The 25,567-nt window shown below is 38.6% G+C and overlaps 1 pseudogene across 1 annotated transcript; it reads left to right on the top strand.

Moving 5' to 3' along the window:
• LOC308416665 (large ribosomal subunit protein uL6-like) lies at window positions 1-21,066 on the top strand (annotated as a pseudogene). Its single transcript has 3 exons — window positions 1-46; window positions 3,599-3,705; window positions 20,483-21,066. The product of its transcript is annotated as a large ribosomal subunit protein uL6-like (transcript).
• The last annotated feature ends 4,501 nt before the right edge of the window (window positions 21,067-25,567 follow it).

The following is a 25,567-nucleotide window of genomic DNA, read 5'->3' as shown; positions in this document are numbered from 1 at the left end:
ATGTCCAACAAATGGGACGGAGAATCTGTAGAGACCATATTCAGAGGTTAGGGAAGACCCCTAGGAAGAGAATGGGGCCACCCATTTATCTCCAGATTTTTAACCCAGAATTGCTCCTGTATAAAGGAAAAATGGTGACAAAGTATAAAGCAGAGACTGAAGGAAAAGCCAACCAACTACTGCCTCACCTGGGGATCCATCCCACATTCAGACACCAATCCCAGACACTATTGTGGATGCCAAGAAGTGCTTTCTGACAGGAGTCTGATATAGCTGTCTGAGAGGTTCTGCTAGAGTCTGACAAATACAGAGGCAGATGCTTGCAGCCAACCATTCAACTGAGCATGTGGATCCCAATGGAGGAGTCAGAGAAAGGACTGAAGGGGCTGCATGGTATAGCAACACCACAGAAGAGCAACATCAACCAAACAGATCCCCAGAGCTCCCAGGGAATAAACCATCATCAAAAGAAAACACATGGATGGACCCAAGGCTCCAGCTGCAAATGTAGCAGAGGATGGCCTTGTCAGGCATCAATGAAAGGAAAGACCTTTGGTCCTGTAAAGGCTCGATGCCCCAGTGTAGGAGAATTCCAGGGTAGGGAGGCCAGAGGGAGTGGGTGGGTGGGTCTGGAAGCACCATCAAAGAAGCAGGGGACAGGGAATGGAATAGGGAGTTTCTGGAGGGAAAACTGGGAAAGGGGACAACGTCTGAAATATAAATAAATAAAATATCCAATAAAAAAAAATTAGCTTGTCACTCTTTTCTTCTGTGACAGCCAGGCTTCTTATGCAAACCCCAACTCACCCCAGCTCAACTTTTCAAAAAACTAAAGAAGAAAAGAACTTGACACTGAATTCTAGTGTTATAATCAGAAGTAATATCTTCCTTTAATTGCTAGTTTGTTCTGAAATGAGTTGCTTTTATTTAAAAATTAAAGAGTAGCTCAAGAAACTTCAAGAACGCAAAAGAAAATTGATGTGCATAAAACGTATGTACCATGTACATCCTGTCTTTGAATAACTTAAATGGAACATGAGAGATGCTTGCAAGACTGTAAAGAATCCAGAAACAACTAGAGGTTTTGAATATTGGCTAAAATATCAAACAGTTGTAATACTAATGACACTCAGGACCTGCAAATTATGCTTAGTTCATGCTTCCTATAAGAACCACAAAGAATGGATTTTTGAGCCAATGCCTTTGTTCTGTTTAGATATATTTTGAATATAGTATTCTGCTCTAGTATAATGCTATGCCTATTTCATGGAACCTTGGAAGAGTCACCTACAACCACTGATAGTGCCATAATCATGGTATCGCTTACCACCGCTTCAGCCTCACATTCTTGCCTCTGTCCCAGAAATCAGTAGTCAAGTCTACCTTCTTACACACTTTGCTCTCAGTAATCTTTATTATGCCACTGTGCTAGGGAAGTGAGAATCCCAGGAGCCATGCTGTCAGGACTCTCTTCCATCAAGAAGTGTATGGACATGACTTTGCCCTCCAGAGGGTATTAGGAAATATCTAGACATAGGCTAATTTTATGACTAGAAATGAACTGGCCATCCAAGGGTGATACCAGCATGCTGCTGAGCATTAGGGAGGATGGGACACCCATCAACCAAGGTGACAAATGTGAACATCCAAGTCTGATTACCTTGCCAACAAGCCTAAGAAAAGGCCATGAAGATACTTTAAAACCACTGGAAGGCAGATGGTCGGTCACTCACATTTCTTTTGGTGTTTCCTTTGGTTTCTTATATTCCGCATTTTCTGAGATGAAACAGTTTCAAGTAGCTAGCAGACCAGCCTGTGTGTGAGTGAATCGTCACAGAGCAAAATTCTTTAGTATTCACTCCTGAGCAAAGTAAATGGGAGAAACCTGAAAAGTAACAAAAGAACTCCAGGGAGTGTGAGTGGTGGGGAGGAAAATGCTTTCAAACAAAATCTCCAAGGAATATCAAAACACTGGAAAAATTAGCAAACTACCTCACTGTTATTTCTCTGAGACCTCTACTGTCTTGAAGTTTTTGTGGTAGCAAGATGGAGCATGCAGAGGACCTGCCTCATTTTCCCTGTACTGAACATTCAAATGTTTCTAATACATCTGTAGGATAGTCAAAGTAGATAATATTGTCCTCATTATCTCATGAAAAACAAATAAGCTGCCTCTCCCACCAGGACCCTTGCTATATTTTATGTCTTACTCCAGGGACTGTGGGGTTCAAAGATGAGTGCATTTTGAAAAGACTTTATCTCTAATCTATCTATCTATCTATCTATCTATCTATCTATCTATCTATCTATCTATCTATCTATCTATCTTATATTTTATGTGTATGAACATTACCTGCATGTGTGCACGCACATCATGTGCATACTGGGTACCGAAGAGGCCAGAAACAGGCATTGGATACCTTAGAGGTAGAGTTCCTATTTTAATTAAAATATATTCTTTTTTTTTCTTGAACTTCACACAGTCTGTGAGTTGTTTCTGGGGTGTTCAGAGCTTTCTGGGGTTAGTATCCCATTATCAGTGACTGCATATTATGTCTGTTCTTTTGTGACTGGGTTATCTCACTCAGGATGATATTCTCTAGATACATCCATTTTCGTAAGAATTTTGTTAAACCATTGTTTCTGATAGCTGAGTAATACTTCATTGTGTAAATGAACCACAATTTTTGTATCCATTCATCTACTGAAGGACATCCCCTTTTCCTTCCTACAGCCCCTCCCAGTTTCTCTCCTACCCCTCAAGTTAATAGTCTCTTTTCCTATATTATTGTTACATATATACATATGTGTATGTATAGGTACCCACAAAAACTTAATTGCAACTTTAAAAATGTACCAAATACTTTTATGCAAAAATGCTTAAAAATTTGTACATTTATCTTTGTTTTTTAAAATAAAGTTTTTCAATTAAAAAAATAGAAGTAGAGTTCCTGGTGGAGTTAGCTTTCACATGGGTATTGGGAATTAAACTTGGGAATTAAACTGCTCTTTGCAAGAGCAGCTTATGTTTTTAATCACTGAGCCTGCTTAAGTTTATGTTTAAAAATATTAAAATAAGTTTAGATGCATATGCAGCAGCAAGAGAGGACTCATGAATGTCTTCTCCCAGTTGGGTTACTTTCTGTAGCATTAATATAAACTATTGCCTCTTATCGGGGAGATATAGAACACTAGAGCTCATTGATTAGGTCTCACATTGAGAATTACTACCTTTATATTGTTTTTACTCTTTACATTTATTTATGTATAGGTGAGTGTATCTATAAACACTCAGTCACACATATGTGGAGGTTAGAGCACATGTGTGAGCTCACTCTTTCAAACTTGGTTCCAAGAACCTGGCCCTGCTAATCGCTTGCTGACAAGCACTTTTTTTTTTTTTTTTTTTAGCATTTATTTACAAGTTTATTTAAAAAGTTTTAACAATGATGTCAGACAGGAAGTCATCAGCTGGTTATCCACTTGCTTTGCAAGAGCACTGAGGGAAAGAAGCCCCAGGAGTCCTCAGAGGTTTAAGTCTCCATGCAGAAGCCCCAGTAGTGCCTTTTTCCTGGGAATATCATGTTCCTCTTTACAGTCCACCTTCAGAGGAATGTCATGGAAAGGGGAGATGTAGTGACCAGCTACATGTTTGAAGAACAGGCAGTAGTCCTGCGAGCGGGGATGGCCCAGCTCCTCCATGGGGTACAGGGACATGGCGTGGCGCTCTCAGTCATCTTACCAGCCTTGGCTTTGTGTACAGTGTTTGTCATAGAAGCCCCTACAGGATGCATTAAATTACTTCTACATTAAGACTGACATGTGGTGCCTCCAAGGTTTAATTCACTAGCTTCTTCGAGATGATTCGTCTTTGTCGAAGGGTCAGAAGGTACAGGGCTTTGGGAAGAGAATTTCCTTTAATCATAACAGGATGCAGTGAACAGTTTTTGCTGGTATTTGAAAGTGAATAATGGAGAAAACCAATAGAAGGCCTATAGAATTATGAGCTTTTCTAAGTCCACCCTTGCTCTGAATAATGATGCAGAGAACTTTATATGTATGAAGGCTTCAGGTGCTGTACCTGAGGAGATACTCAGCTGTTCTAACTGGACAAGACTAGTCTGGCCTACTTCCCAGCCATGTGTGGCCCCTTACCTGACATCTTCATCTGACCTGGTCCCCACCTGAGACCGTTTCTGGGCCTGGAAATCCTGCCTTTTCCTCTCCTGCCCAGCTATAGGCTGTTTAGCTCTTTATTTAACCCATCCGTAGATAGTAAAGAATAGTGTTTGACAACATACTGAGTCAGGGGACACTTTCTAATGACGACAATCCCAAAGTTCGACTGCAACCAGATCTCTAGGTACAGAAATCTGCATTTGAGTAGACAGTGCACAGAAACATCCTTCAACAAAGACCTGAGGGAAAGGTTTTGCTTCTCCCCGGCTGGTGAAACTACTCCACACTAGTCAGGCATGTGGTAGGGTGGGGCTATTTAATGTACGTATTGGGGTTATTTGGGGATGGATCATTTTACAATTCATCTTGATTTTACAAAAACATGGTCTTTTGGCAAAACCCATACTTGATTTTTCCCGTAAAATCAACTAGTAGTTAATGTTGAGCAGAAAACAGAAGCCACATACAATATATCGCTCTAAATCAAAATTCACTTCTCTTCTGAAGCCTCTGGATTATAAATCAAGAATTAAATTCATGTCAAAAAAAAAAAAAAGCTAAGCAAATGGGCAAACACTCTTGAGAATCACACGTTTGAAACAGAAGCCTCCGAGCCAAACCACATCTCTAAATCAAAGAAGGAAACACTGATATTTTGCCCTATGGAGTGAACGAGAAACCAAATCTCCAAATCCCTCTATGCAGATAATAGTTCTGCTTTTTCTAGAACTTGGAGTGTTTATGTAAGGAAGGCAAACGAGGTACTACTCTATGACTGCACCCGAGAAGTTCGAGCAGCTCCACAGCTGGGTCATTACCAACACATTTGAGCAAACATTTGCATTCAGTTGTTCTCTGCCAATGGAAAATGGGGTGAAACTCGGGCTGTTCTTCTTGCAGTATTTACTGCAACATGTTCTAGTCTACAAAAAATAAAAAAGTCACTCAAGCTGCCCACTGACCAAAAGAGAAGCATCTTCTGCAGGATGGTAGGAAGCTGCTATTCCTAAAGGTTTTGACAGTGCACATTGCAAGAGCCATCTCAGCACTTGCTGTGCTCTGTGGAGCACATCTGGTGCTAAGGCTTGGTCTAAGGAGACCAAAGGAAGTTTCAGCCACCTTTATCATGCAATTTCCCCTCATTTTATAGATTTTTTTTTTAGGTTTACTGACCTGTGTTTTCAACAGACAGGAACTCATTCATCTGCCTTCCTGATTAAATGCTGAAGGCCACATGCAAAGAGAATGTTCTTTAATTTTGATGAAAGGCACCGTGTATACCTACATCTCTTGCTTATTTCCTTTAATTGAACTTTAAAAAAAAGACATTGGTATTTTCATGTAATAAATAGCAGGGAGAGGGGTTCTTAAGTGATGCTTTCCACATTGCATGTGATGTCTGATTTTAAACTGCTTTATGCCCAGGCATTTTTAAAAACTGTGTATGAAATAATCTCAATGTGTCAATCAAGATGTAGACAAAAATGCCCGTGATGGCAATTCAGTCGGTCTGGGGTTGCTGGGATATTGCCAAGGAGATATTTGAATATTTTTCTCTTGGTTATGTGCTAGTTAGACTTAATTGTGAACTTGACACAGCCTACGGTCATCAGAGAGCAATGTCCGGATAGAGAAATTGTTTAAATCACTTTGCCCGTAGGAGTGTCTTTGAAGAATTGTATTTGTTACTAATTGATGCTGAAAGTCCCAGCCCACCTAGGCAAGTTACACCGATCTACACATGAAAACTATGGAGGATGAGGCCTGTGAATAAGCCAGCAGTCAGCATCCTTTCATAGTTTCTTCATCAAGCTCCTATTTGAGTTCCTGCCCTGACTTCTATTTATGATGGACTGGGGCTGGGAAGCATGAGCCAAATAAATCCTTTTCTCTTCCAGATTGCTTTTGATCAGAGAATTTTATCATAGCACAGAAACGGAAAGCAGAACAGACACATTGATGCTTACACAGATACAAGTGGCCAATGGCATACATGGCTCACTTAGACCAGAACCACGTACAGCTTGGTGAAGATTTCTCTTGATTAGTGACTCAAGTTGAGGCAAAACATTCAGCAAACAACTTGCTGAACTGTCTGCCATCACACCTACACTAGAGACTTATAAAATATTTCAAAGTATCTATCTGGAGAGCCTTGTTTACTTCACACATGTATTCAATAAAGATTTAATGAATGACATACAGGATCATTATCCTAGAAATTAGAAATATATCAACTAACAAAACAGATGACTGTATACCAGCTAAATCTATTTTCCCATTTAAGCTGCTATGGACATATCTCCTTTGGTGAAGGGCCAGAAGGTTTGTACTGGTATACTGGCATTGGGAATCTTTATCATACACACAGGCTAACAAGTTCTTTTTTGTTTATTTGGGGGGGAAGGGGTTCTTTTTTTTTAGTTTTAAATGGTCATTTTAATACCAGTTTTCAAGAAAGGTAGTCAATTCACAATGAGGTAGCACAGTTTACTTTTAGTCCAAGAGTAATACATCATAATTGAGGAAATAGTCCATTGGAAAATAATACAGTTTATAACAAAACAACTGAAAGAAAACATTGCCTTGCATTTGAGAAAAGATAAGCACAGTTCCTACAGAACTTTCTCTCTACAAATCTACTTGGAAATGTTAGGATGACAAGGCAATGAAGAAATAAGGCAGCCTTTTGCATAAAAGCTTAAGAGGGATGGAGATAAGCTGAAATGTGGGGTGGACTTATCAGCCAGTAAGAAAATAGAGATGATTACAGTTGCTTTTCTATTTACTAAGCAAAAATATGAATTATAGCAAATTTCTTGTGCATTTTTACCTTTATTTTTCGCTTTTTAAATTTAAAAAACTTTTTACTAGATACTCTGTATTTACATTTAAAATGTTATCCCCTTTGCCCACCCCACTCCCCTCTAACCTCCCCCTCTACTTGTCTTCACAAAGATGCACTAGTTTCCAATCACCCTCTCTACCTCAGTGCCTTGGTGTTCTCCTACACTGGGAAGACGTGCCCTCACTGGACCAAAGACCTCTTCTTACACTGATGCCAGACACTGCTCTTCTCTGCTGCATATGCACCTGGAGTCATGGGCCTCTCAATGACTGCTCAATGGTTGGCATTCTAGTCCATGGGAGCTGTAGATTTAGTTGGTTGAAAATGTTCTTCACACGAGGCTGCAACACCCTAAGTTTTTAAATTTGGTAAGGTTTTACCTCAGAGCTATTCTAACCTGTAAGAATACACCCTGAGAAATGCAAATCAAAACAACCCTGAGATTCGATCTCACTCCAGTCAGAATGGCTAAGATCAAAAACTCAGGTGACAGCAGATGCTGGCGAGGATGTGGAGAAAGAGGAACACTCTTCCACTGTTGTTCGGGTAGTAAGCTGGTACAACCACTCTGGAAATCAGTCTGGTGGTTCCTCCTGGGCATAAACCCAAAGGAAGCTCCAACATCTAATGAGGATACATGTTCCACCATGTTCATAGCAGCTTTATTTATAATAGCCAGAAGCTGGAAAGAACCCAGATGTCCTTCAACAGAGGAATGGATACAGAAATTGTGGTACATTTATACAATGGAGTACTACTCAGCTATTAAAAACAACGACTTCATTAAATTCATAGGTAAATGGATGAAACTTGAAGCTATCACACTGAGTGAGGTAACACAGTCATAAATGAACACTCACGGTATGTATTCACTGATAAGTGGATACTAGCCCCAAAAGATCAAAATACCCAAGAAACAATTCACAGAACTTATGAGGCTCAAAGAGAAGGAAGGACAGAAGGTGAACACCTCAGTCTTCCTTAGAAGGGAGAACACTCATGGGAGGAAATAAAGGGACAAATAGAGGAGCAGGGATTAAAGAAAAAATCATCTAGAGATTGCCTCATCTGGAGATCCATCCCATATGCAGCCACTAAACCCACATACTATTGCTGATGCCAAGTAGTGCTTACTGGCAGGAATCTGATGAGCATGCCTCCTTAGAAGCTCTGTCAGAACCATACTGATACAGAGGAGGATGTTTGCAGGTACTCATTGGGTTGAATATGAGGACCCAAATGAAGGAGCTAGAGAAAGGGCAGAAAAAACTGAATGTATCTGCAACCCCAATGAAAAGGACAAAATTATTAACTAAATGCACCACAGCTTCCAGGGACTAAAACATCAACCAATGAGTTTGCATGGAGAAACCCATGGCTCCAGGTGCATATGCAGCAGAAGAGCATTCTCTGGCATCATTGAGAGGAGAGGATTTTGGTCCAGTGAAAGTTTTTTTTTTTTTTTTTTTTTTTTTTTTCCCCAGTGTAGTGTAACAAAAAGGCGCTGAGGTGGGAGAGGGAAATTGGGAGAGGGAGCATCTTTATGGAGGCAATGGGAGAGGGAGGAGGGATGGGATGAGTGAAAAGGAGATAACATGTAAAATGTAAATACAGAGAATATTCAATAAAAAGAACACACCCTGAACATAGGGGAGGCTCTTATTATCCAGAAAGAGAAATAAAATGCACTAATTTCTGTGGGACAGTGAACCTTACTGGGAAACATGGTAAGGTTGAGTTCCCAGAAACTTAGGTACACACCTGAGATGGTTGGCAGCTCCCTGCTCCCTACCAGATTCATGGCCTGTTACACATGACACACTTCCCACATAGGAAACATAACCTGTCATTGTGTAGGCCCAGACCAGAGTTCTTCTTGCTGGTGAGGTACCTAGTGGCTCTGAGGGCTAGCCAATAAACACACCTCCTCGAACATTCCTCCCTACAAAAGATATTTAATCTCTGGTCCACTCTGAGAGGATGGTATGTATCTGTTTTCCCTGATGAAAAACCAATAAACATTTTGAAACCAAGAACTGTCTCTTTCATCAAAAACCACTATGGGGAGCAAGGAGAAGGCCTTCACCCATAGAGGTGCTGCCTAAATCTGTAGAAGACCCATCTGCAACCCCAGACAGCTGCTGCTACCTTCACAACTGGAGCTCCCAACCTGGCTCCAGGCTAGACAGCATCCTTAGCCCCTGGCCCTCAACAATCCTGGCTTCTTTGAGGGCCTTCTTTCTTGACTTCTCTGTGCATTTCTCAAGCTGCAGCTGGAGGCCCAGAAGTCAGGGAACCCCAAGTTGGGCTTCTTACACCTTAGACCACTCTCCCTCCCCACTGAGCAGTGTCTTGGGCTCTTCTCTAAAGCCCAGCACCCTATGCATTGGCTCAGGGAGACACAAGCAAGACCTCCACAAGATTCACTTCACCAAAGGCAGTGCCCAGCAGTGGGTCAGAACATGGAAGACCCACAAATTTTATTTATATTAAGATAATAATTATATAAGATGATGACATAATGGTATGAAAGTCTGGAAAGCATTATGTGAAAAACAGGATGTTTTTATTGGTTAATGGCTTTTAAGCTGTGACCAGCAACATCCTTTGGCCTAGAAACTTATTGGAAGTACAAGTTAGCAGCTAAACCTCACACCAACTGAGTCAGAAACTCTACAGAAGGAGCTAATCTCCCTCCCACAAGGTCTCTGGGAGAGGTGATTCCCTGGAGAAGTGGCCTTCAACCATCCCAATGAATGCCTAGATGCTTTAAAACAGTTGTTCAAGTTGTGATGACCCCCCAACCATAAAATTTGTTTTGTTGCTACATTATAACAGTAATTTTGTTTCTGCTATAAATTGTGACATACATATTTTTGGAGATAGTTCCCAAAGGGGTCATGACCCACACATGGATTTGAGATCCACTGCCTTTTGAGACTGAGAATTGCATATGTGTAAAAATAAAAAATTCTTCTACTTAAACTCTTATAGTGGGATGGGTATAAACTGTTATTTATTTTTATAAACATGTAGATAACAGGTGTGAGAGAGAGCTGCCTATCACCTGAGAAAGACTTGCCCAGGTAAGGTAGAACCAGTGGGTAGTTGGGGGTGTGAATGCCTTTGACTCAGAATGCTGCTCTTAGTAGCTCTGAAACACTTGGTTGTGGAGCCTATAGTCAACCTTGACCCATAAGTGCAGGCATCTCTTGCTTATGGGTGATATTGTTCAGCCTGTGAACCCAGCCTCCTCTTAGACCAATCAAGGCTTGAACAAGAAAACCTGGTCCCCTGTCCACTTGTTGATGAAATTAGAGCGCATTAGAGAGGACCCTTGAAAGTATCAGCTAAGTCAGGTTTTACAGCTTCCACATGCTGGGTCTACTGCTGTTGGATTAGGGATGGAGGACACAGTCCCTCAGCTCTGGAAAACAGAGTTCCTTCTGAGAACAATAGCTCTATGCTTTGTGCAGCTCCTTCAGAATAGTCATTTAAAGGGAAAGACATAATAATGACCTGGCCCCATCAATGATAGTTTCCCAGAGAAAGCAACATGCTTTGTAAAATTAAAATGTAAATTTGTTGTGAAGGTAAGAAAATCAAAGGCATGTTTGAGAGCATCCTACTTCATAGTTTCACCTTGGGGAGCCAGATGAAGATAGACTTTGGATAACACGCCAGTGTAGAGAAGGAGCCATTGCTGAGCTACAAAATTTGTCTTTATTTTCCTCCAACACTACATTGGGTTAATCTAGACACCCTAAGGCAGTCATGAGTCACTCGGGCTGTAAAATGGGTTCATTTGTCAGAAATGGAGGAAAGGTGACAACAGCTTGGAGAATGTGGAACAGCAGGAATTCTATCCAGAATTTGGCCCCAGCATGAGAATGTCCATGTGGACCCCCTGGGGATGAAAAATGTTTTCCTCACGCTATCCATCATCATCATCATCATCATGATCATCATCATCATCCATGGAGTCAGTTTCCCTTCTAGAATACAGTGCTTTTAAGGGAAGAGGCTAGGCTCTGGGGAGGAGAGGATGCCTGGCTCCCAGCCTCAGCATGATTGATGGATTTTTGTCCTTGGCCCGCACCATGACTAAGTGGTATGGCTGAGAGGTCTGGAGGGTAGTGAGCAAGCACTTCTAAGTCCGCAGCAAAGAGCAAAGAGAGAGCCTTTAAGTTATGGAGGAATGTTCTGTCTCATTTCTGGGGAGTTCTGTGCCGGTGGAGTGAGCACCCTCACCTTCCAAATGTCAGAACCCTACTACTCCCAGCATGCATTGGATGGCCCCTCATTGGTGAATGAAAAGATGAGCTAAGAGTTGGCACTCACAACTCACTCTTTTGTGCTTAAACTGGAAGTTAAAGGATATTGTCAAAATGCTTCTTATTCTCAGGGGACACAAGATCAGTGAGGATCAAGGACCCATCTACTAGTCCAAGGAAATTAGTGGAAACTGTATCTTGTACTTTGTCTCCTGTGACACGTGAACTTCTAAAGGATATCGTCCCACTGGAGATTCGATAAGAACACCTTCCTTTCAGAGCAGATCTTTGTGTGCCACCACCTTATTACTCAAGCATTTCTCTAAGTGTCCAGTTAAAGCCCACACACCTTCCTATATCTTCCCAGCTCTTGCCTCACAGCCTAGCAGTTTTGTCTCACTTCTCAGTTCACTTTATTCAAGTTTTCTGCATTCCACTTATCACAACCTGGCAGACCAGTTGGTGTTTTTATGTTCTGTCATCTATACCAGGTCGTAAGAATTTCATCCTCACTAATGCAGTCTTGGTCCATTCTGATCACTGTTCTCTCTCTATCACTTATAGCAGGCTTGATAGAGAGCAAGCTTTCAATGCACATTTACTCAGTGAATGAGGAAATTAAATTTATTTTCCAGAATGCAAGCCTTTCTCTGACACTCTTAGTAAAGGACAATTAATTTAATCCATGCATTGATTGCACCATGACACAGATTCCTAGAGCCAAGAGACTCTGGCCAAGACACTTTCACCTTCAGGCTTGGAAGGCAGAACCAGTTACTATGTCCAGCCAGAGCAAGCCCAAATATTACCAGACACTAGATTTGTTTCTATGTCTCTTCCACTCAGTCTAGATAGACTTGAGGTCAGAAATTCATCTCTTGCAGAATCTCTAGCTTATAATACATGGGCAGGCAAATCTAGATTAATACTATGCAGTATAGTACATTCCACAGTTGTGAAAATATTCATGTTGCTGCCGTCTAAATAATAGTTACTGGCTACATACCTATACCTATAACATATATACATTTAGCCCATTAAATGCAGCTAGAGCATGACAGCAACTGAATTATTAGTTTTAATTCATTCCTACCAGTTTTAAATTTAATTTTGAAGGTGCCTAATGGCCAGTGTTCTAAATTACATGGCTCTAGTCTTGACACCTATTTACATAGCAAATAACTACAATCTATTTATCAAAATATTTACAAAATATTTATCAGTATTATTTCCATAATTATGCAGGTAATTCAGCCATTGTGAGAGTAACTGAAAGAACTCAGAATTAGCAAACATTCAGAATTGTTGGTTGATGACTGAAATAATATCTTTTGCCTCTCCTAGGCACAGCCTCCAATTCTTGACTTCCCCCCAAATTAATCAAGTAATTCAATAATGTGCCATAAGGAGGCATTGCTAAAGATCTCACAGATTTTATGAATTAAATTAACAATTAGTATAGTAACTATATAACACTACTCATTTAATCATGCCATTAAACACAAACACACACACATACACACACACACACACACACACACATACACACACACACACACACACACACACACACACACACACACACAGACAGATCCCATCCATCCTTATATATTCCTTGTTGAGGTTAAACGACACAAAGGGAGGGATAGATACAAATGTCAGTTAGCTTTTTGTTCCCTGGCAATTGGATTTGACAGTAGTTTTTCTTCAGTGGAATTTTCATAGAAAGTGATTTTGTCCTTAAATGCTGGCCAATTAGAATTCTTAAGTCAAATCTTCTGGAGTTCCCCTTGCCTGCTTGAATTAATGAGGAGATGAATTGGGGTATGGACTGTTGTTTAAAGGCTTTTAGAAAAATACTAAGTACTATCACATAAGGAAGGGCTAGACCCAAGATAAAGCTTTCATGACTATTAGATGCCACTTCTGTTCTTCTCCCTGGCCTGACCTTTGTCACCATCATACCTAACTATCCAGAAGAAGCAACAGTGACATCCTGATTAGCATTCTCACAAATGGACACTGAGTTGTCCTCACAGTCTTGTGCTTCATTCACTTCTACTACCTTGCCTCAGGCCCACATGTTTAGAGGCCTGCAGCTATCTCCCAGTGGGTCTCCTTGTTTTCAGTTTTCTTTCTTCAAACTCCTAGTCCACTTCAACTACAGGGATCCTTCTGAAATATAGGTCTCACCACACACATTCTATTTAAAAACTTAAACGTGGAACAAAGAAAATTTGAGAAGTCAAACACCACCTAAGGGCATCCAGAGCCTTTCTTTGCTTTTTCTTTAACTCCATCTGAGTCACTAGCCTCACGTTCCTCATATTTGTGACATTGGAGCCATGTTGGCACAAGTTTGGGTTTTTAAGGTGGAAGGAATGGTTGATACAAGCTAGGTCTTGGACAGCTGATGTTTCTGAGTTGTGAATCAAGAATACACATCTGTTTTCTATGACTTTAGTGGAATCCAACATTTGTCCTCCCTTCAAACAAGCATGGAAACTATCTATTTGAGGCCCATCATTTCCTTCAGCTTCTAGACTTCTTCAGAACTGTTTTTCTAAGGGCTTTTGAGGTTTAATAAATGTATATGCCTTATAACAGTTCACATCCAAGTCTAGGATACAGGGATGATTTATTCTATAGTTCCCTCTCATTGATAATAAAATAGAATTCTATGCATTATATATTGATTACTTTTAAATGTCTTGGTCTCCCCCATTAAGTCAAGGTAAATTATAAAAAGAATGGGGCCAATGGGAATGGTCTTTTTTTTTTTTTTTTTTTTTTTACCAAGTAATTTTGGGCAAATAGCTACTCAACTTTAGATTTTAGTCTCCTGATTGGAAAAATGGAGATGCTGGGCCAGAACAAGCTCGTGGTTATTCTGGACATCTTTAAGGACATCAGATTATTCAACATTTACTTTTATGTTACCAGTGTAGGTCTACATGGATTCCATGTGATGAACACACTGTTTTCAAAATGATAAATTAACTTTTCTGCAACAGGAGTTCTATTCTATCCAAGAGTCAGGTTGACAGATGACCATACCTACAGATAAACATTATTGTTTTCAGGTATAAATCTATTAGGAGCACTGAGCTTGGTCATTTCACGAAGTATAAGGGATCTAGAGAGCAGAGCAAGATTGGCAGAGCTTCTACGGGAGATGAAGAAGTCGGAGTAGGATCATATCAAGTAGGATACTCACACCAGCTGAAAAGGTACATTCTAAATACAGTTGTGAATCCCTAAGGGTAGGCAGATGTTCATTTTTTAGCATTTTATTCTGGAGATTATATGGAGTATGAATTACAAGGAAGCGAGTGAAGAAAGGAAGTCATGTAGATTACCATGGTCATCATGAAGTAAAAATGAACAACTTTAGGATAGGCTTATAAAATACACACAAAGTAAAAGCAAAGGTTAAAGGTAGCAAGTAGATGTGATGAATTCATTTTTTGCAGATGATAATCACTGTAATAGCGAGTGTGATGGTTAGTTTTAATTGACTTTTTGATTATATTAAGAAGCATATAGGGTATCAATGATAATGTACACTGTGGGTTGTATCTATAAGGGTGTTTTTAGTGAGATTTAACTGAAGGGATAGATACTCCCTGAATGTGGGTAGCACTATCCTCTGGTCAATAATAAAAAAAAAAAAGGAAAAAGAAAGAAATCAGCTAACCACTGTCATCTCCCTTTCTCTGTTTCCTTATTGATGCCTTGGGTCAGACAGCTCCTGCCAGCATGTGTTTCTGACCACCATGAGCTTCATTCCTCTGAAGTGTGATCGAGAATAAATCCTTCCTCCATTAGGCAGCCTTTTGTCAAGTGTTTGATCATACTGATGAGAAAGCTAACTAAATCAGAAGGCTTCTTCCTTTTTAATTATCTGTGAGTCCAAATGTTATGCTAGCATGTTGCAGAGTTATTGCTGCAAATATGGAGTGTTCTGTGAATGACAGACTAGATGAGATCCCTCAGAACTCAGATTATTGAAGAAATAGACTTGATCCTTCCCCACTGAAGCATTTTCGTTAAATCTTTGATGAGAAGGCTGATCCAGCATATGATTTTAACAAGAAGCAAAAAACAGGAGAAACACTGGTAAATTATGATTCACTAGAAAGATTTTCACATAAAACAAAACAAAACAAAACACACTTCTTTTGTTTTGGGTCGTCCTGAAATAAAGACAACAGTTGTACAGGAGCTATTGGGTCTGGGAGAGCACTGCTGACTTTGAAACAGTGGCCTCCTTGGTTTATCAAGATGCAATGCCAGCATAAGAGGTAAGGAGCAGAAAATGAGATGAGCAAAAAATTGGAGAAAGCAAGATTTTCACAACTAGAAACACATATGGATGTTACGTTGATGGTTGTTTGGTTGTTGTTTAGCTAAAGCTACTCAGAAAACTCTCATTTTTGCTAAAACCCAGGTTTGTGATGCTCCAACATGGAGCATTACATGAAATAAACCGATTCCTAGAAGCAAGTTGTACCGTGTTATAAACTAATTAGTGCCTTATTATAAACAAATTATTTTTACTTCATTTGCTTTGAGATCCTTGGTATTCAAAGAGTTTTCTTTTCTGCACACTGAGTTTCTGTCCTTTCCAGCTACTGTTGCAGAAGTTTTGCTGTAGATTTCAGAAGGTCAAGGATATTCTAAGTGTCAGTTCCTGCTTCCCTGCCCCCACCCTTCAATCCCTTGAGAATATTCTGTTTTACAAAGCATTTTTTTTTTTTTTTTAAAAAAAAAGCTTACACTTTTGGAGCAATTCATCTGCAATTTGCTGTACTTCATAGAACTCAAAGCCCCCGAGTGTCTCAACTACTAGGAACGATTTCTGGACACGTCAATAAAAGTTCCCTAATGAACAACAGCTGTGAAGAACATGTCTTTAAATAAATTGATTCCAAATTTCTCCCCATGTTTCTGTGATTTTTCTTTTTAAATGGGCACCGCTGACTTTAAACTTGGCTATCTGAGAGAGTGGAAGGAAAAAAAATGATACACTGTTCAAAAAATATTTTTCTCTTGCATTTCCTCACTTTATTTTTATCTGAAGAGGTTAATGTTCTTCTCACCAGTTTGCCTCAGTTCTGTTTGTAATATGGAGTAGAAGATGAGTTATGTATCACCCAGTTTTCCAACTGGGAAAAGTTCTCCTCAAGTAAAAAAGGTAAACAGTCAGATTGGGAGCCAGGATTAGAATTCAGGCCCCAAAATCTCAAGGATTATATCCAGGACAAAAATCAACCTTTCTTGTAAAATTAAACCCAGACTATCTCTCTCACAAGCAGAGACCACTCAAGACACAAGTGTTTCTGTTCTAGCCTTCTTAGACACTATTAATTTCATGCCTAACTTGTATTAATTACATTTGTTTTAACATTTGTGTTCAATTATGAAATCAAATTATATTTGATTTTTCCCTCCAAGGAGTAAAAGGCCACTAATTTGCTTAATACTCCACACACACTTTTATATCAGAATTACTATACCTCTGAAATCTTAATTAAACCTTCAAACACATTTAAACTTTACAAGGAATGAGCTTGAACTCGTCATCAGAAAATAAAAAGTAGCACTTGGAAGAGGCTCTTGACGGATGCTGTTTTGTTGCTGGGATTTAACTGCATTGCAGATGGTCATTTCCCCCGTTTCTTTTCTATTAGGGGGGGTAGAAAATTTGGCTAGGTAGCCACACAGTTTTCTCTCTGATCTACTTCTCTGGACATCTGCGTTTCCTGTGGATTGTGTTCAATCGGCAATATTAAAGCAGTAAATATTTCACCTTCCCGTTCCTCTCTTTCATTGTAACTGACTGAAAGGAGAGATCAGAGTGGGCTCCTTTCTCCACAAACCCTCCTCTTGACTCCTGGTAGGCATTTCTCTCTTGCCCTTTGAAGATGCAGTGTGTGACACTATTTTGTTGGAGCAGAGGCAAATTCAGGATGGTGGGCGGTAGGGTGGTGAGAGGGAAGGGTTGAATTAGGACCCAGAAATTGTTGAACAGAACAAAATGAAAGCTGTTCCTAATTTGAAAAGTGAGTTGACGTCTGTTACTCTGGTATGCAGTAAAACATGTTTTCCATCTAGGACATAATAAAAGCTACAAGCATTTTACACTGTGCATTAGGGGCTGCATCTTTAATGGAACATCTTTCCCTATAGAGCACGTTCGGAGCTCGCTGTTTGATGATACCTTTGAACATTTTATCACTGTGGTAGATGGAATATCTCACAGTTAAGGCAAATCCCAGATGAACTGGCAAGACACCTCCGTGGAAATGACTAGAGAAGATCATCCTGAGTGAGATAACCCAGTCACAAAAGAACAGACATAATATGCAGTCACTGATAGTGGGATGCTAACCCCAGAGGCTTGCACTCCCCCAGAAACAACTCACAGACTGTATGAAGTCCAAGAAATAAAGAAAACAAAAAATATACATATATTCACAAAACAAGAAGACTTTGACTATTTCCATGTTGCGTTTTGTTTTGCATGTACTTTACGCTTATTGCAACTAGTACGTTTTCAATGCATACTGTCAAGCCCTTGAAAAAATCAAGTACTGACTAAAAAACATATTCACATGGTTTTATGTAAAATTTATTTTAATGTCTGAAAAAACAGTACTGACAAAAACGTATAATTTTAAGCAAAAAATGTTTAAAATCTTTACATTTATCTTTGTTTTGCAAAATAAAGTCGTTTAAAAAAATGACATTACCAATCTGGGAAGATCATTTGTTTTATGAAAAACATGTGAAAATATTCATTTACAAATAGATTTATTATGCTATCAGAGTCTACACACTAGGAAGCAGATATAATGTCCTTTCATACAAAGCTTGTGTGTACTTCTCTGTTACCACTTTTAATGCAGGAAGGAAAGGCAGAGAAAGAAGAAAAACTAAAGGCTGACCTCTAAGGTCAAGAAGAAAAAGCTGATCATTGCTCCAGTACTCTAAAACTACTACGGGATATATTTATGTGTTTCCATTTCCATTGAGGAGTAATATTTGAAGTTTCTCTGGGAGAGCTACATAAAAAAAAGCTTCATTCTGCGTGTCCTGACAACACAGAGTAGACAAGACAAACTTTGAATTCAGTTTCAGGTTCTTTTGCAATGCTGGAAATGCAGAATGACAAAGAAACATAAAACACAAGGATCAAACCAAAATAAGACCATAAGCATAGCAAACTATAAGAATTCTGGTTACTGTGAGCTTTTCTTTCCCTTTTACTTCTTTTTTTTCCTTTAGTATGCAAAACAAGTAAGCAGGATATCATGGAGGTCCCACCAGTTAGGAACCAGTTTATAGTTGGTTCCAACTGTCTCTAATTGACATCACAACCGTAACAACAAAAACCATCATATTTGTTGGCAGCAGAGGTTAAGGAAAGATTGTCACAAGTATGTTATCCCACAGTTAGCTCTCACTGGCTCATGAGAACTAATTGTGCAAATCTTCTCACAACTGTATTCAATAACGTCACATTAGTAACTCGAAGTTGGCCAAGATAGGAATATTTACACTATGGAAATTGGCAAATGTTACAAGTCAGAGCCTGTTTTTCAGAGAGCTGCTTGTTAAACATTTTTCCAATATGTCATTGATTATGGCTGTAGCAAATAAGCCCGGGACCTCAGTAGCTTCATAAAATAGTTTTATTTACTCGCTCAAATGATTTTCAGTGTGGGGATTTGGCAGGTAGCCTTTTACACAGAGATTCAGGACCCAGTGTCTTTCCACTTGTAGATCTCCCAACTCCCGGGTCCTGGAGTCCTCTGTGGTGTTGTCAACACACATCTGACAGCTGGAGACAGAATGGAAAATCAGGCGAGAGTTTTCACAGAACAGTTCTGGATGTGCTAATGAACTTCTGTCCGGATTGTGTTTTCAATCTTTTGCCCTGCTTCTCTGAAAGGAGCGCTGGAAAATGAGTTTATAGTCATGCTGAAAAGAAGAAAAAATACTTTTAAAAACAATGATCTGGCTTCCATAATCAGCATTTAAAATTGTTCATTCATATTAAAGAACTCACATAGTACAAACCTTAACAAACTATAAACAGATTATTAACCTTTGCCTGTGCAATAACACATCAGAATAAGGTTCTATTCGAAGTGCTGTCAGAGTACTTTTAAGATGACTATTGTTATATCTGAGTAGATGTGGCTTAAAGAGATTAAAGATGCCCTGTTGGGAAACTTGCTGAGTGTCACAGATAGTAGTAGTCATCGTTGTGTATTCAACTGACTTTCAAGCTTTGTGGTAACTAGTAACACAATTCAGGGTTAACCATTCAATGAATTGATCATCTTTTCATTAAAATATGGTTTCTATAAGAGGTAAATAAAAAAAGTGTGTATATTAGCCGGTAGCCAATGGTATGCTACCAGGTTGTCATGGAGAATTAGTCATTGTAAAAAAGAGAAAGAAAAGTGACAAGACAAACAGAATCAAACATTAGGATGGCCACACAGTGTGTGTTCTTGTGTGTGTATGTGTTCGTGTGTGTGTATTCATGTGGGTGGCATGTATATGAATTTTATGCATTTTGATGCTTAATGACAATACCAGGTGTCTTCCTTGATTACTTTTCCTTCTTAGCTACTAAGATAGGAACTCTCACTGATATCAGAGTTCATTTCTGCCTACCCAACACTGGGACTGCAGGAATATCAGGCATTTTATATAGGTGTTGGAGATCAAACTCAAGTTTTCACAATTGAGCAGCAAGCATTTTACATATTGACCCATCTTCCCAGCTCCCAACTATGAATTTATATTATTCCTATGTTTTGCTACTATCAGCACCACCATAAACATTATCATTGGTATTGTTTGCTGAAATCATGTAGCCTAATGTGCAAAACATGATACTGAGGACTTAGCAGCATATATTACCTTAATCAATTTTATAAACTCAATAGTACCTTTTTTCTACTGTACAAAGGAGAAAACAGAGACTGCTGAAGAGTATGCAACTTTATGAAAGTTACAGTTTATTAATGGAAAATTAAATTCATATAAAGTTTTAAACATGTGATTGAAAGCTGAATAACCTTGATAATGGGGAGGACCTACCTAGTCTTTAAGGATTAAAGAACATTAGAGCTCTTTGCCCCCATATACTGTGAGAATAAAGATTATTCTCAGCAATCAGACAGTTGACATTCCAGATAATGTCAAAATCACTCTGAAGGGGAACACAGTCATTGTGAAGGGCCCCAGGGGAACTCTGCGATGAGACTTTAATCACATCAATGTAGAGCTGAGTCTTCTTGGGAAGAAAAAGAAGAGGCTCCGTGTTGACAAATGGTGGGGTAATAGAAAGGAGCTGGTCACTGTCAGAACCATCTGCAGTCACGTTCAGAATATGATCAAGGGTGTCACTCTGGGCTTCCATTACAAGATGAGGTCTGTGTATGCTCACTTCCCTATCAATGTCGTTATTCAGGAGAATGGGTCTTTGGTTGAAATCTGAAATTTCTTGGGTGAAAAATACATCCGCCGGGTTCGGATGAGGACAGGTGTTGCTTGTTTGGTCTCTCAAGCCCAGAAGGATGAATTAATCCTTGAAGAAAATGATATTTAACTTGTGTCAAATTCAGCCGCTCTGATTCAGCAAGCCACACAATTAAAAACAAGGATACCAGAAAGTTTTTGGATGGCATCTATGTGTCTGAGAAGGGAACCATGAGGCTGACGAATGAGACCTCAGTTTCCTAGCTCCACAAACAAGACCCTGATCACAAGTACAATTTGGGACAATAAAAAATTTAGATATTAAAAAAAAAGAACATTAGAGATGACAAATACCAAATGCCTCTGATAGAGTTTTCCTTGTTCAAAGTAAAATGTGGTCTCAGTCTTGAGATTCTATACCAAATAACATGGCTTCTCACTGATTGTTGTCTAAGCTTAAGGTTAGTAATGAAAATAAAGAAGTGTTACTTATGTATTTTATGAAGTACAGAAAAACATGCAAAATAGCAGGATCCATTGATTCTAAGTGTTTAAAGCAACCAGACACAAGGCCAGTGGCAGAGACTTTAGATCAAGAATAAAGCCAGAAGACAATCTAATCCAAGACAACACTGGACATTTCTCTGAGTTCCTTGGTCCAAACCATGACATCCCATCTTCCTGAGAAGGGCTGACTTATGTTCTATTTCTTAGGATAATTGGATTGTTCTTGGCTCAATTTGCGCTTCAGCACAAACTTAGTTTGATCCATTTCCTTGATAGAAGGAAGGTCCATAGGAAGCTAGTTTTATAGACAAGGAAATTTTCTAAGCAAAACCAAAGAAGCCTAAGGATATTAAGTCATCTTGTACCAGCTCTATAATTCCAGCTGGCCCTGCTTCTGGCCACTGAGTAACTCTGGCTTTGTATTTCTATAAAATGTTGTAATTAAATTACTATTAGCGGAGCTTGAAACTGGAAAATTTTATCATACAGAGTGAGTAAATCACTGTAAAATACTCTAAATACCTCCTGGTTTCTATTTCTTGGCACTGAAAGAATACATATAGGTTTCTTGGCTTCTGCCAGAATGAATATGCCAATGTACTCTAATTAAATCATCAGAAAACATAGGAAAATTCCTTCTCTTGGAAATAGTATTATTGAGTAGGATTTTCATCATCAAAGTCTGTGGGGGCTTTTTGTTGAAGAAAAAAATACTTTGAAATTTGTTTTGTTCTCTCTTTAAACATTTAAATGCCTTATCCCATGTATCTCTGAGTGGTCAGTGCTTAAAGAACACAAGAAATAGGATTCTATGGATACAAATATATACTAATGTAACAAGAGGTAAGGATTTAGTTTGTTCTTTGTAAGCATGTGTATAAACATAAAATGTTGAGTCACTGCTGGAAGGTGTACAATGAATCAGTCAGGGCAGTTGTCATCTGATTGTAAATGCTCATATTAAGTTAAAACATAGATACATAATTTACATTTTGAGGAAGTATAGAGTACTGTATTTATGCTATAGTATGTTTTACTTTCTCTTAAAATATTTTGCAATTAAAGAGGTCAAAGTTCTGTCATGCAGTAACATCTAGGCTATTCTTGATATCAATGAAAATCTGTATACTTTAAAAAATTTTAAAAAATGGCCTATAGCTCATCACCACCAATAATCAATCAAGGTGCTACAACCCTAAATTACAGTGTGAAATTACTTAGTTGAAATAGAAGACATTGTAGATCTCGGAAGGTCAATGAAGTAGCAGGATCTAAGATGCTACATTATTAAGAAAATGCTAGATTCCCAAGATCTGAGCATGTGAAAAAAATAAATGGGTATAAACTATTTTTTAGAAAGATTAACTCTCTGTGTGTTTTTATGTCTTTTTGTCTACCTCTATGTGTGTGTTGAGCGTGTATATGTATGTATTTATATACATGCATATACATATCATTGTTCTCTAAAAGAATAAACTCTACCCCAACTTATTCCATATTTGTTTTTTGAGGATACAGATTTATTGTACATTATGTTGGATCTCATAAAGACAATTTCATTTACATCCTGTAATTTGACTGATTCACTTCATTCCCCCCTTTTCTCCTTTCTATTTTCTACTCCCATTGAGTTGTTTTCTTTCCTTTCTGCTTTCATATAATATGTATAAGTAGTTTTGTATACTTACACACAACCCTGAATCCATAAATAAAAGAAAATCTGTTTTATGAGTATTCTCATTTTGCTTCACAAAGCTATCTACAATCCTATTCATTTTTCTGCAAATGTAATAATTCATTCATACTTCCTTATAAGTGAATAAAACTCTTTCATGCACACACCATGCTTGATTTACACATTCATTCTGTTGAGCATTAGGCTGATAACACAACTTGACACTGTGTACTTAACATGGCTTAGTACGTGTCTTTGCCATAGGTTGACTTGGAGTCCTTCAAGTATATACCCATAAGTAGAATATGTAATAATGTTGTATAGCTGGATCATATGATAATTCTCTTATTAATTTTGAAAAAACCTTCACGGTGACTTCCATAGTGGCTGGACTAATTTATATTTCTACCAGAAGTGAATAAATGTTTCACAACATATTGTTTTTTTTAATTAGTTTAAAATATAGTGTTATTTTGTCAGCATCAGTATTAGTCAACATGTCTGTGGGTTCTTAAATATTTGCTGTCCAGTGAGTCCTTTACATAAATTATCTCACTAGATATATTTTCTACTTTGCTAGATTTCGGTTTCATGGTTCAGAAAATGGTACAAAACAGCCTGCAAGGGATATGGCTTCCAAGTGGTAGAAATGGAATTTGACAGAAAATTGTCTGTGAACATGCACATTTCCAATAATCTCACATTGCTTTAATTCCATGACTAACGTGGGTCATTCTGGAACATACTGAGTAATACAGTACTAAGGGCAAATTTGCTTATTTTTGAAAAAAAAAACACCAAAAAAAACCTCCAAAGAATTTAAATTTCAAAGCCATGAGAGGATTTTTATACAGCACTCTTTGCTTTCTTAGCTCCCTATTTTCTCAGTCCATCGTTTAAGAAAATCTAATGTGTGTTTTCATTTCACGTCTGAAAAAGTATTCCTGTTTCAAGCTGTATTGACTTTTCTAATGTAGCTTTGAGCTTTGCTTGAAGCAGTCACTACTTGGAAGCCTGAAGAAACATTAATGCAATTTCCAAGTGAGGCCAAGTCTATGAGGGAGTTGCTTTGGCACTAGGAGTCTCTGGCTCAACACATTTTAGCAAAGACAACTCAAGAAGTCAACCCAATTAGCTAGGAAAGATGGAACAGCTGCTGAGGTAAATTGTTAAGTTCAATTGCAAGTCTATGTGCTACCCATGAAGAAATCCGGAGAAATGTGAGTCCAAAGGATTTATCATCCGCCTGCACCAAGGTCACTATGAAAACAGATATGATTACATAAATATGAGTCACCACTTATAAAATACAACATTCCATGTACACAAGCTACTGATGGATGTGGAGTCTAAGAAATTTTCTCTTTGGCTATCACAGTGCTTTCTATATATTATAAGGGAAAACCCCCTTACATGCCGAAAGTTCAAACAAGTAACTTATCACCCAGGGAGAAGAGCCAAGAGGTTCCAGTGTCTCACACTCATGTCCCAAGGCAAGCAGCTTTGCCAGGCACTCTCATGTCTGGGATGAGGCACTAGTCTGTGAGTTTCATCTGGTTTAAAAAAGGAGATACACAGCTGCCTCCTAATGTCTTCCGAGGTTGGCATGATGTAAATGTCATTTTATCTCTGGATTCTGAGATTACTTTTTCAGGCACAGTTGACGATGAGATACAGAGCGGCCAGAGTTTAGGGTGTGTCTGTGGACCCTGCTCCAGCTGACTCTTGTTTCTCCCTTGCTTTCAAAAGAAGGATGTAACAGTATTACTGGTATAATGAAAGATGGGAAAAAATCTTGGCATTTTTCAAAATCCTTCTTTTGCAGTCTAGTCCTGGCATTAAGGACAGTCTAATACCACCCCAACATCAATATCCACAGCAACCTTAGCAAAGAGTCTGCACTCCTTTCCGCCCCCTCTTCTGGCCTTTGGGAGCAGTTTCTCCACAGCATCTCAGCCCTTCCCTCCTTTCAAACTTCCCACACCCTGTTCTATACTTCCTCTTCTTTTATGATACATTTGAATTTGATTTAAGCTACATTATGATCACTTTTCACCTTTTCTATCTTGCTTCTTCACTGAAATATAAGACTCCCAAAGAAACAGACCATCTCTTCATTATTTATATGATGTAGCTCGGTCCTAGTCCTGGGATTTCCAGAGAGACAGTATTTATAGAAGACTGAAAACTAGAACTACTTAACTAGATAGGTATTTACTGGTAAAAATAATATAATTATGACACTACCTTGATTCAAGCTCATTAAGAATTTTATATTTTTGTAGAGTAGAATATGTTCAAAGTAATACAGTCTCTGGGTCCACTTAATATAAACTATATGTGTGTGGATTTAGTACCATGTACATGCTGGACCTTGTGTGGGCTCAGTGAGATTTTGTTTTGTTTTGTTTTCAATCGCATAAAGTTGGGAAAGAAAGTGGTATTGAGAATAAGTAAGAAATTGGATGAGTAGAAATTAGGGGGTATATTTGATGAAAACATTATATGTGTGTATGAAATCATCAAACAATATAAAAATCAAACAAAAATATTGAACTCAGGTGTAGTTTACCTTTTCAAATA

The sequence above is a fragment of the Micromys minutus genome, assembly GCF_963924665.1.
Source record: "Micromys minutus genome assembly, chromosome: 1".
Taxonomy (NCBI): domain Eukaryota; kingdom Metazoa; phylum Chordata; class Mammalia; order Rodentia; family Muridae; genus Micromys; species Micromys minutus.
This window is presented reverse-complemented; position numbering and strand designations above follow the sequence as displayed.